We start from the raw sequence: 13,276 nt of genomic DNA on the forward strand, positions 1-13,276 counted from the left end.
ATGAAATTTCATTGTGTTTCAAAGACTTATATGGTTTGAACAAAGGGAGACAGTAATGGATCTTCTGTGAATTGTGATGTAGTTCTTGGAAGGTGGTAAAGGGTCATGTGATAAAAGGTTAAGATAACATCTTTAGTATGTGCAGAAGCAGGCATAGCTGCAGCAAGTAAAGTTCTTTGTAAGCTTGCAGCAATCTCCTGTAACCTCCCTTCAAGAGAGTCTTCTATATCCAACAGAGCTGTACTTGCTCCCTTCTTCTTTCCTTCTACATAGGTATCAGTCTCCATCTGCTTAGCCTGTTATGTTTCCTGGGTTCAGCATAGGAAGAGAAAAGCTGAAGGCCTATTGAGTGTCTCTTCTGTGAAAAGTGGAATATTTCAGAAATATTCCCCTTACTGTACTCTTACAAGTGCTAATAGTATTTCAGAAGTATCTAGAAGTCCAGATCATAGATCTAGGTGCTGTATGAAAATGTGTAGGAGCTGAACAATTGAAGGAATCCCGCCTAATTATGCCGACAACCCTTTCTAGGTCATACTTTACCACAGCATGGTCCTTTTGTCCGGACTGTAGGAAGAGGATTGCATATTTGGGGTTCTTCCTATGAATTCAAATGGCTCATTTAATTTGCTTCAGTGACTCATCACCAGGTGCTCAAACTTAAGAAATGGGTCAATAACTGAAATTTTAGCTTCCCTGTGGAGGTTGATTTAGCACTCTTGCCTTTTCTAGTTAGAGTTAGGTTTTTTAACAGAGTTCTGCTCTGAGAATTTTGCGCACCTTTCAGCCTAGAAAAAATATTTGAACTGGCTTTGACATTTTAGAAAGGAAGATTAATTTCTATGAATTTCACAGTTAAAATGTTATCTCTAAGCTGTCTGTGTTTAATGATCAAATGAAAAAAAACCCCAAGGAACCATATATGTATAAAAAGGGCAACTGTGGAAGACAGCTGTCCTAGCAGAGAGAACTGGACAATTTGTAAATATGTCTTTGCTTTACGCTAAAGGCCTGATTATTTCCGTGATGCTGTGCTGCCATTGACCTGTTGATCCCACTGACTTTAATCAAAACTGTGAGGTTTTAACTTGAGAAATCTGGGTCTTAAATACCCCAGTTTGGACAACCAAAATTATTGACTACCCTTAAAAGTTTCAGCCATAAGGCCTGATTTCCCTAGTATGTAGAAAACATCATATTTCCTTGATCCTGCTAGACTGGAGGTAGTTTTGGCATGATGTAAGGAACCCGAGAGAGGAGCTAACTTGTGTTTTGGCCACAACAGTCCCTATAGGTGGGGTGGCAATTGGTGCGTAAGAACTAGTTCGTCTCTCCAAATATGCCTTCTGTTCAATGGGCTTCAGTAGGACTGAGTATAAGGGGTGGAATATCTAGTTTTGCTCCTATTAGGAAATATGTCCAGCAGAGATGGCCTCCCTAGGGAGACCTTAGGACTCATCTGCACCACTTTATTTCAGCTCCATCTGTGAAAGCCTCCACCATATGCACATGAATTTGCCTGCCCCCTCCAAGAGTGCTGAGCACTGTTTGCCAAGTGGGACTCCCCCAGTTAATCTCATTCAAACTCAGAAGTGAGTTTCATATTGAGTATGTCCTGTAGTATACTGAGACCTTACACTTCAGAATAGCTGTCTATAGTTTCTTCTGTACCTGAAATTCAAGACTATGATCACAAAAGTAAAGAAACTTGACTAATAATCATGCACAGTTTCGCTGGGCATACAAAATCTGCGTCATGAGCTTTTTTTCTGGTTTTCAGGTAAAATCCCATCTTCTGTGGTGCTCTTTTGGTTACCTGAATGTGTTAAATCATACACAAAATAGGTGCCTTGGCTGTCCATCTTCAACATGAACAATGATCGCATAGATTTAATCTCTGAAGGTGTGCTTAAACTGCAGTTATAAATGGAGTTGCATCTATTCTAAGCCTTACTCTTACGTTTTCAGAGGAATACAATAGTTTAAAATTAGGCCTCCTTAAAGCAGTCTTGAAAGCAACTCAGATGAAGGGAATAATTGGCATTAAATTGGTATATGTGTCCTTGGACCCAAGACTGTTGGAATGCTAAAATAATAATTAATCTATTAGAGCTAAAAGGATTCTAGTACTCAGATGGCAAATCTTATATAGTACTTAAATAGCCTAATTAAGAGAAACAAATGTCCCGAAACCTCAATCACTTACAAAAAGATGAGCTATCTTAATTTTTTGAGTTCAATAGCAAGAAGCATGTCAATTCCCATAGTGTAATTAGCTTGAGTTGATAAATTGCATATTAAAAATAAAGATTATGTACAATTCAAAATGAATTCCTTTCTGCATTTTTCTGTTTTATTAGATAATGATGCACCTTCAACTTAATTATGAATGTGGGTAGGCTGAAATTGTGAAATGAAGAATAAGAGATAAAATTAATTAGTCATGCTAATGAACCTTTAATTTCATTTATATTTTCATAGCCTTTGGAGAAAAGAATAAGATCCTTACACTAAAGGCATAGCTTAAACATTAATGCTTTCATCTCTTTTCTTTAGAAAACATATTCTTGGCAACTTTCTTCTATTTTCTGTTGCTTATTCTTCTGCAAAGTGCTACCCCAATTACTTTGCTAGTACACTGAAATATAAACTGTACACTATTGAAAATACACGGAACCTCTTTAGCAAAGAAGTAAAACTGGGCATAAACAGCAGTTTGGCTCTAAAGGTGTTACAATGTGATTAATTGGTTAGTTTGGATTGCATTTAGTCACAAAAATTATTTTTTTATGTATATATATATATATAAAACACATTTTCATGTTTATGACCTTATAATCCACAATAAGAATAATATTCATATTGTTGATAAAGGTGGCAGCCCTCAGTTAGGCATTGGATCCTGTTTACTGCTCCGACTTCAGAGTTCTCAGATATATTGAATGAGCATTCATCAGGCAAAGTTCAAATGTTAAAAGTCATGATTCAGGAACAGCTAAAAAATCATAGTTTTTCCAAAAATCTCAACTTCGGGGTTCTTTTTATTTTCCCCTGCGTTTTAAGTCTTTTGACTTTTAAGATTTTTTTTTCAGTATGATATAGAAACTTGGGGTTTTCCATTTTTGAATAAAAGCTAAAATTCTCAAGTATTCACAAACTCCTGCCTCTGGGGCTTTATATGTAGGAAATATGTTTGACACTGTTCATCTTACATTTGATTGTCATTTGGTAATCACTTGGGGCCAGATTTTCAATTTTCTAGACCTCATGGCCATGAAGGAAAAAACAAAGTGTTGCCCCAGTGCAGCCCAAAGATTTAAACTACATGAGCACCTGAGCAGATTTAGGTGCCAATCTACACTAACAAGTGCTTTAGAAAAAAATGGGCCTTTTCCGAAAGGATCTGTGGAGCATCTACAAACCAAATGCACTTTTTTCCCCAAAAGAGTCTTTCAAAAAAAAAGAAAAAAAAATGCATGTGTAGATGCCCGGGGTGTAGACGTCTGGGGGGCCCTTTTATCAAAAGAGCAGTCCTCATGGCGCTGGATTTTTCAATCCCTCGCCTGTTCTTTCGAAAGAGCAGTGGTTGTGTGGACTCACTCTATTGAAAGAGCAGATGGATTTTTTGATCTGCTTTTTAGCGTGTGGACATACTTTTTTGAAAGAAGCATTTTTGGAAGAGATCTTCCAGAAGAACTTCTTCTGAAAGATAGCTGTAGTGTAATGTAGCCCCACTTACTGAACAGAGAGTTGGTGCTTAACTTGCTTAGGCACATTTTAAAAAATCCCATTAGCTGCCTGCATGTATCTTTAGGGCTATAAATACCTATAAAATCTGACCTTTGTTGGTTAATTTTGACCTTCATGAAAAAATTTAGTAAAAGAGACAGCTGTCCCTAAGCTGAGATATGGTTGCTTACATCCTATTAAAAGATAACCAGTTTCATTAGTAGAAAAAATTTGTGAAAAATTTTTAACAGACTAAGGAGAGTTGTGTGAATAAGTATGTTGACATGAAGTTCCCCTAAGGAACAGATCTCTCAATATGCATATAACAGATTTCTTTGGCAAGGTGTCAAACAGCTGGTCAGTTAGGGCTGAACTTGACTGTTCACAAGCCGGAGTTCCAGACACTAATGAGTGTCAACGCATGATCCAGTGGTATTTTGACCATGAAGTGATTCTATCCTTCAGTATGTACCATGGTTCCTCTTTGGGAGAGTAGGAAGCTTTTCTGAGGTTATCATTTAGAATCAGTTTTAACTATTATTTGCTTTCTAAGACAAAACTACTAAGAGGAAGGAGCAAGACATGAGGCTCAAAAGCAATAGAAGTCTTAGGCCTAAGAGATTTTTACAGGCAGGTATATACTTTCGTTAGAAATAAGATCTTTTCCCTGACGGTTCCACATGCAGTGAAATCAGTGGAAATTTTCCTACTGACTTTGGTAGGCAGTGTACTGAGCTTCCAATGATCTTTGAAAAATGTGTCCTGTCAGATGATAATAGTGAAAAGAGGCAGGGATTTGAAATGTTTAAAATACACCATATTTGAAGGACTAATGCCATAAGCTTGCTTTTCTGAATCTATAAACACAAACTTATTTTGATCAGCAGACAATACACGTGACTTGCTCACTGAAGTCACACAATAAAATGCATGGGAATGTACCTAAAATTTTCTTTATTTGCACTTTGTACCCTCTCTAGTAAAACCCAACAGACAGGAAGGTATAGAAGAGCTCTGCAGATCTTCCTTCTAAAAATGGGGATTTCTACCAAATGAAATCTTCTGACGGTATTACTTCACTGCATGCCATTTGTCAATAAGAATTTTTATTTTCAAAGTAAAAGGAAAAAGGCTTTTACTGGACTCTGTAAGACCTTCACACTTTTCTTTAGAGTGCTCCTTCAGCCCCAGTAATTGAAATGAATTTCAAAGATAACGGTTAAATGAAAGATTCAGACTTCTATGGTACATTGAATTCCAAAAGTTTACAAGGGAGAGGATGGCAATTTTATAAATCCAAAACTGCTGTGTGCAGTTTACTCTAAATTATTTTATTTACTAAATTATTATATTTACTCTAAATTGCTGAGCTAAAGGAACTTGTGCTGTTTCTACTAACAGCAAGTGCAGCAGTCAGATAAAGACTTCTTGTACAGACAAATTGCATTCTGACATTGCAGAGGTTAAAGTCGTGTAGAAGAAAACGTAGTTGAATTATTCCCTCCCAAGTTAATCTTTTTATGAAGAGACCAAAAACAATCATGAATTAAAAAACAGATTGAAAATTATGTTTTTCAGACACCAGCCTTTGTCTTCAGTGAAGCTATGCATTCCTAATGCTGTCAGATGTCCTGGTATCTGACTTGAAACACAAATTATGGAAACTGCTTTAGGCAAACAAAATATACAGACTGCGAAATCAGGTTCTATATTCCTTGTGAATCATAAATTCCCAGTGAAGAGAGAGGAGGTTTCAGGTGTGGAAAGGAACGTACAGTGGGGCATATGCTGACTATATGTAATGTAACAATCTTAGAATGTTGTGTGGATTCTGAAAATACATTTTTCATTAATATTAATTCAAATCTGAAACAGCTGGGAGAAATGGTGCTTTGGTAGATAGAAGGCTAGTCTGTGACTAGTTCAGTTCTTGCTGCACCACCAGCTTCCAGTGTGACAATTAGGCCCTGTAGCATCATGTCAGCATAGCTATCTACTGTAGTGCAACATATACTGACAGAAGGAGGAGATCTACTGGTACAGGAACACCACCTCCCTGCACAATGTTAGTTAGGCCAAGAGATGTTCTCTTCACCATAGCTGCATGTTTGCTGGGGTTTTGTTGTCCATAGCTACGTGTTAGGGGACATGGTGGCCTTTTTGTTTGTTTGTTTTTCCCCCACACTGAACTGATAGACACTGATGTCCTGGTATGATCCAAAAATGCAAATTAGGCCTTAATCTCTCTGTTTCTAAAATGTCAAATGGGAAGGAAAATAATGCCTTTCTTTATGGATATTGTAAGGCTACATATACATTAAACATTGTGAAAGACTCAGCTACTAAAATAAAGGGGGCTGCGTAAAATGGAATGCAAACTGCTATCCCTTCCTTTGAGTTCTGCAAATATTCGGTTTACTAATAGCATTCGCACTGAAACTCTGAATTGGAATCTCTCATTTCAAATCATTTAATGGGACAAAAACTTCTAGATTATGCTCATGAATATCTGCAGAAGAAACTTCATCTGAAGATTGTTACACATACCATTAGGATTGAGAAACACACCAGGCGACCTGAAGGTGGGACGTTTTGGGGATGCTAAACAGTGTTTTGTTTTAAAGCCCCATTTGCAGTTAAACAGTATAAAGTACTGGTTCATCTGCACTTGCTGCTGCTGACCCTATTTGTCTGCAGCGGGTTAACTTTTTTCTAGTGAAGAAAAAAAGCAGCTTTTGGAAACTAAGTGGTTGTTAGTGTTATAGCACTCTCCTCTTCTACACCTCTTTCTTTCAATGATGTGATTTGTACAGCCTTTTGGATTACTCTTCAGAATGAAGAAGTCCTGTGGCCCCTTATACACTGACAGATATTTTGGAGCATAAGCTTTCATGGGCAAAGACCTGCTTCATCAAATGCATGAAGTGGGTCTTTGCCCATGAAAGCTTATGCTCCAAAATATCTGTTAGTCTATAAGGTGCCACAGGACTTGTTGTTCTCGTTGATACAGGCTAATATAACTACCTCTCTGACACTCTTCAGCATGAACTCATTTAGGTTTAAAATTTAGTCATTTGGGACTGGAACAATAACCCCCAAAGCTAAAGATCCATAGAATTGTCTATTCACCAGAGTTTGTAGCATCTCTATGAACATTTCCCTCCAGTTTTGCTTTTGACCATATCTGTCAAAATAAAATCCAGCAGCAACTTGCTATGCTAATATCAAATGTGAACTGTGACTAGAGGTTTTGAATTTTCAAACAATGGTGCTCTGACATATACAATCAATGTTCTTATGCATATGTATATTCATTCACTGGTGTGTTTTACTGATATATTTGCCTTCTGTGTTAGAATGACTGCTCTAAATTGATCAGTTTACATTCATTCAGGAGTTTAAGAATTGTCTGGTGTGATTTCTCAGAGCTGCAGATTTCACTATTTAGTTCTTTATTTCTATTGGTGACAACAGAACACTTAATTTATTTTTACAAGCTTTATTGGGAGACATATATATTTTTTTAAATGAAAGATGTTTCTGACAGCCTCGTGGAGCAGCTAATTCTGGAACCCACAAGAGTAAGGTCAGTTCTTGATTTAGTCAAACTGGAGCATACGCTTTGGTCTATAGCAGTGGTTCCCAACCTTTTCCAGACGGGGACCCATTTTGACAATTCAGGAAGACTTGGTGATCCATGGCAATTCAAAAATAGTGGGGGAGAGGAGGGAGAGCAGACCTGTAACTAGCTAATTTTGCACCTGATGCTAGAGTATAAAATTGTGGCCCCTCATGTTTATATATTCATAATAGTGATTGCATAAGAAAGGGGAAATATATTAATAAAATAATGACAATACATTTACTATAGTTAGACAGAGCTGTGGTGGTGGAAAGACACTCATCCCCAACCTGCTCTCCTTGACTTAAACCCCACAATCAGGAGCTGGGGGAGTCATACTCAGGGGCTGGAGGGGGCTAGAGGAGTCACACGCTGGGGCTAGGAGTCACTGACAGGCTGGAAGCATCATGAGGCATGGAGCTCTCTCTGACTCCACCAGTCGCCCTGGTGGCGGGGGGAACCCTGATCTCTGCAGCTGGATGCCGGCTGGGGTGCAGAACCCGGGCCGGCAGTGCCAGCTGCGGGGACACCATCTCCTGCAGAGGGTGGAATCCAGGCAGCTGATCAAATCTGCCCTCCCTCAGACTCGGGCCCCCACCTTACCTGCTCCTCAGGTATGCAGTTCTCTGCCCTGCAGCTGAAATGGTTCTCAATGTAATTGATTAGCTTAACTGCCTGATGGCTGTTAATCTAATTAAGAAGTTGAGAACCACTTCAAGAGTGTGAATGGCTTCTTAATAGCTATCTGTGGAGCTGCCCAATCTAACAGGGGACCCTTTTGAAATGTAATCATGACCCATGTTTGGGTCCTGACCCATAGGTTGGGAAACCCTGGTCTATAGGGTCCAGCAAATTCTCTTGTCCAGCACTGGTCATGTCCTGAAGGTGCTGGATGAGAGAAGTTCAACCGGTAGTAATAAGACATTTGGACAAGATGGCATATACTCAAGAGATCTGAAGGAATTTAATACTAGTAACTGTGGTACATAATTAATCACTTAAATCACCATCTGCATCAGATGATTGGTAAATGGCTAATGCGATGCTCTAGGAAAAAATAGGGCAAGTGGCCTCTGGGAATATGAACAGTTCCAAGCCAGCAAATCTAACTTCAGCACAAGGCATACTGGATGAAACTATAATATAGAACAGAATTATCAGACATATAGACAAACATGGTGTGTTGGGAAACAATCAGCATAGCTTTTGCATCTCTCTAATGGAATTCTTTTAGGGTTAATAAGCAGGTGAACAAGAATGATCCACTGTATACAGAAAATTGTGACTGCTGAGGGAGAAGACCTCTGGGTGGCGAAAAGAACTCCTACTAAAGCCAGCCCCCAAAAATTGTGACCTTCACCACATGCAAGCTGCCTGACCAGAGGAGACAGGGCTAGATGACCCATTGGTTTTACTTGGTGTGGCTGTCCTTATATATGCCACACTCAGATTTCCCCACTTCTTGAATGGGGATATGAGTATTGTTTTTGGTACCCTATGGTAGCCCAAGCCATCAGATTGGGAGTGAGATTGGGAAGAGCTGTTCTCTATCTCTTTTTGTTTTTTAAGTTTTCTCTTTGACAGGATAAAAGAAGGTGGAAAGAAGGGAACTAAAGAAACTAAGAACTTCCCCTAAGGTATGTTCCACCTTCCTGTAAAGAGGTATAAAATCAGCATTGGCTATGGCCAGTACTAGAGAAATGCAATTAACTTGGTCCTCTTCTTAATCTATCTTCAGTGTGGGTACATGTCTGAAGTGGCTGCTATTGTTCCAGTGAGAGAAAAAAAGCCCTAAGTGTTGAGGTACTATAGAGAAACATAGTTTGATTCACACCACAGTATTGTGAATTTTTGGAACTGCAATTTCTAGATGCTGTAGGACATGACAGTGCTCTTGCAGGTTTGGAAAAAGTCTTACGTTTTTGATTTTTGGTAATATCCCTGAACAACGACCCAGTCAGAGAATTCTAAATGACCCGTCTAAATATCTGTATCATCACTTACTTTTACATCTGTATCTCTTAATAGCTGTGTCTACACGTGCACGCTACTTCGAAGTAGCGGCACTAACTTCGAAATAGCGCCCGTCGCGGCTACACGCGTCGGGCGCTATTTTGAAGTTAACTTCGACGTTAGGCGGCGAGACGTCGAAGTCGCTAACCTCATGAGGGGATCGGAATAGCGCCCTACTTCGATGTTCAACATCGAAGTAGGAACCGTGTAGACGATCCGCATCCCGCAACGTCGAAATTGCCGGGTCCTCCATGGCGGCCATCAGCTGGGGGGTTGAGAGATGCTCTCTCTCCAGCCCCTGCGGGGCTCTATGGTCACTGTGGGCAGCAGCCCTTAGCCCAGGGCTTCTGGCTGCTGCTGCGGCAGCTGGGGATCCATGCTGCAGGCACAGAGTCTGCAACCAGTTGTCGGCTCTGTGGATCTTGTGTTGTTTAGTGCAACTGTGTCTGGGAGGGGCCCTTTAAGGGAGCGGCTTGCTGTTGAGTCCGCCCTGTGACCCTGTCTGCAGCTGTGCCTGGCACCCTTATTTCGATGTCTGCTACTTTGGCGTGTAGACGTACCCTCGCAGCGCCTATTTCGATGTGGTGCCACGCAACGTCGAAGTTGAACATTGACGTTGCCAGCCCTGGAGGACGTGTAGACGTTATTCATCGAAATAGCCTATTTCGATGTTGGCTTCATGTGTAGACGTAGCCAATATTTGCTTGTGTACGCTATCCTTTTTTTTCAGATTTACTTGTGTTAAGTCTCAGATCTTGACAAGATGCAAAATGTTAACAACCACTTTCCTTCAATAATGTTCCTTTTTTTAGAAGTTTAGTATGCTTCCAGTTTGTGTAGACCAGATGGCATGGGCATTTTTATTCTGACCATATGAGAAAAAGTGAAAGTAATAAATTATCTTGTGGCCTTGTGTCCCACTTCTTCAGATCTGGCATGGAGGAAAGAAGATCTGTCTCCTCCAATCTCAATCCCCTGTGCTCAGCAAAGAGTAAGACTAAATGTCCTTGTTCCTTTATTGTAGTTCTAGTTCATGTTCCCTGGAGGGAACTTCCAAAAGGACACTGAAGCACTACAGTTTCCAAACTCAATCCATCCTTCATATCTTGAGGAAGGGAACAAAGTCCATGTAGCTATCTCTGAATCCACATTTGAAAGTATTCTGCAGGAGAGGGAGTAAAGAGCCCACAACTAACTGGTTTATTACACATGGAGGATAAGAGAGTGGAAATAAAGATATGCACATCTTTAAGTGAGGGTAATTGTTAGATACAACTGCTAAGGAATGAGTTAAATTTTCAGATGGTCTGGTATGCTTAAATTGAGCTTGGATGTTTTTCTGCTTTTAACTTAACTTGTTGAGCTAGCTACAGTAATTGCTGAGTAAAATCTGAGTAAGTTTGCAACACACATCTTTTTTGAACATAAACCATTCACAGATCAGTGAATTCTTCCTCTGGCTTAAGAATTGCTTTAATTGCTCCCTCCACCCGCTCCCCCGAATTGGAAATGGGGAATTATTAGGAGTCAGGTGGGCGGGGGAGTTTGAATTGGTTGATAGCAAATATCTGAACCTCAGTGTATAAATGTGACTGTGAGGATGATGTTTCTGTTGTGTTGAACTAGGCCCTGATCTAGCAAGACCATGCTTAACTTTAAGCATGCACATAGCCCTGTATATATCAAGTGCTTTGCTAGGTGTGGCAAGCTACAAATATTTGTCAAAGACGAAATGCCCAAAAAAGGTGGCAAATGTGTCCCATCAAAACTTATGTCATGTCCCACATACACGTCATTCATACATATATGACGATTCTGTAACTTCATGGGAAGACTTGACTACTTCATATAGGGTTAAACAAACAATTTACAGGGATTTTAACTCTGCTCCGTGCTTCCCTTCAATAACCACTTTACATATCCTGTTTAAAACAACCATTTCATGAAATTTGAAAATTAAAGGGTTTAAGAGAGATTCTGACACTTCCTAGTTTACCTTTCTTTTAAATTAACAAATTGCTTTCTGCCAAGGGAGCATGTGCCTCTTCAGTCAATGCTGGTACATGATTTCTGTGCCATGTAGCATAAAGTATCTAACTGCTTCCCAGATTGAGACTGGTAGTTTTCCGGTCTTGCGCCATCTTTCTTCCCCCACTATCTGTTCTAAAAAACCTGGAGGAATTTTTTTCTCTTTATAGGTGCTCTGTATTTCACATATGTTTTGTAATCTGGTATTTTATAAGCAGTGTTGGTGGCTCACGTATGGGGCTACTGCAGATTGCTTGGCTAGGCAGACTGAGAAAGGAAAAGATATCTTTGATATAGTCAGAGTCCTATGCTTCTGGGCTGAAAGGAGACTGCACAACTGCACAAAGATTAAGAAAAAAAAAAAAAAAGCAGGGGTTTTCAAGCGAGATAATCTCACACTTCTTCCATGAACCTTAGACCTTGAAGACCTTCGCTTCCTTTGGCAATTCACAGAATCCTAGCTTTGGAGTGTGAACACAAACTGTAGCAATTTGCAAGTCTATGGGTTATTTTGTTAACTGTTGGCTTCAGGTTCAAAACAGTAGCTTGGGGAACTGAAGGTTCTATACTGGGCACAATTTCTGCTTAAACCCAGGACATGGTAGATATAATTCAGCCCGGTAGCTCCCTGTAAAGTCAATGGAAGTTGTGTTCACTTACACACTAGGGCTAAAATTAGCCTAATTTGAATCCTACACATGGTAAATTGTGTTAACTAGTGTTCTGTATGTCTGGGTATTAAACATGTAGATACAGATGCCAGCCTTCATTATGCAAGCATGGCAAAGACAAAAGATAAAGCAGATTCTGGTTGTTTTGATTTAGTCATCCTGAAAAAGGCCTGCTACCCATTTGCCAGGTAATAAAATAATACATAAAGATGCTGTATATTTAAAATTGCTGAGCCTACAAAGCAAACAGGAACTGGAGCACTGAAGCAGAAATGGGGGGACTGGTATTTAATATTTTATACATACTTGGGTGGCATGAGGGACCATCCAAAAATGGTATTCAGAAAAAAAAGTCTTACTAATGAGATAACGTCCTTAATGGGAGTCATCCATTGGTGTGGCAGAACTATATGATACCAATATTGACTGAGTCTTAAACTTCCAAGGCTTATGGGCTACAGCTGTAAGACAGCAGCCTGCAAAGAAGCATATATTATAGCATTAATATAGGACAGCTTATTTTGAATCTATATTTTTAATGATTTTCTAACATTTGGTAAAACCAACAGCAAGATAGTATTTATGAGGATCTAAACTGTGACTCAGAACTCTGTTGAGGGCCCTTTTGGGTATGAGGGGATAAGGAGGAGTTACAGTTTTGTAAAAGACCCTCCACTTGTCCTTGTAGGAAGTGTTCTACTTTACCTTTTCATGGCAATTCTGTCTTAGTTCCCGTGAGTCTTCAACATCAACCTCAACCCTTAATCAAACTATTATCACTTTATACAGGGCCAGATTTCATCCCTAGTGTAACTCCATAGACTCAGTGAAGAAAGTGACATTCTGCTTGCATCGTATCGGCAGCATACTTTGTTGAAGAATGAGATGGATAAGCAAGTTCAAATCTAATACTCCTCTTCCTGACATGACTGGTGCTGTTCTTTAGTTTCTCTTTAGTCTCTGCATGCCTCACATGTGCTCCATATGTTCTCTGATTGTAATGATGATTTATATTTTTGTCTCCCTTTCAAATATGCTGAATAGGAATACATTAAAGATAAATAGTGTCTTTTCTGCTATATTTTAAAGCAGCCATTTTTTCCCAGTTGGGTTCAATCATCACTCATATACTTTATTATAAATGTAGCAGGGTGGGTCTTAAGGCTGGTAAATTTCATTCTGTCACTGTTAAAGAATTAACTCTCCCTTTGTG

Source organism: Carettochelys insculpta, chromosome 5, assembly GCF_033958435.1.
Source record: "Carettochelys insculpta isolate YL-2023 chromosome 5, ASM3395843v1, whole genome shotgun sequence".
NCBI classification, from domain to species: domain Eukaryota; kingdom Metazoa; phylum Chordata; order Testudines; family Carettochelyidae; genus Carettochelys; species Carettochelys insculpta.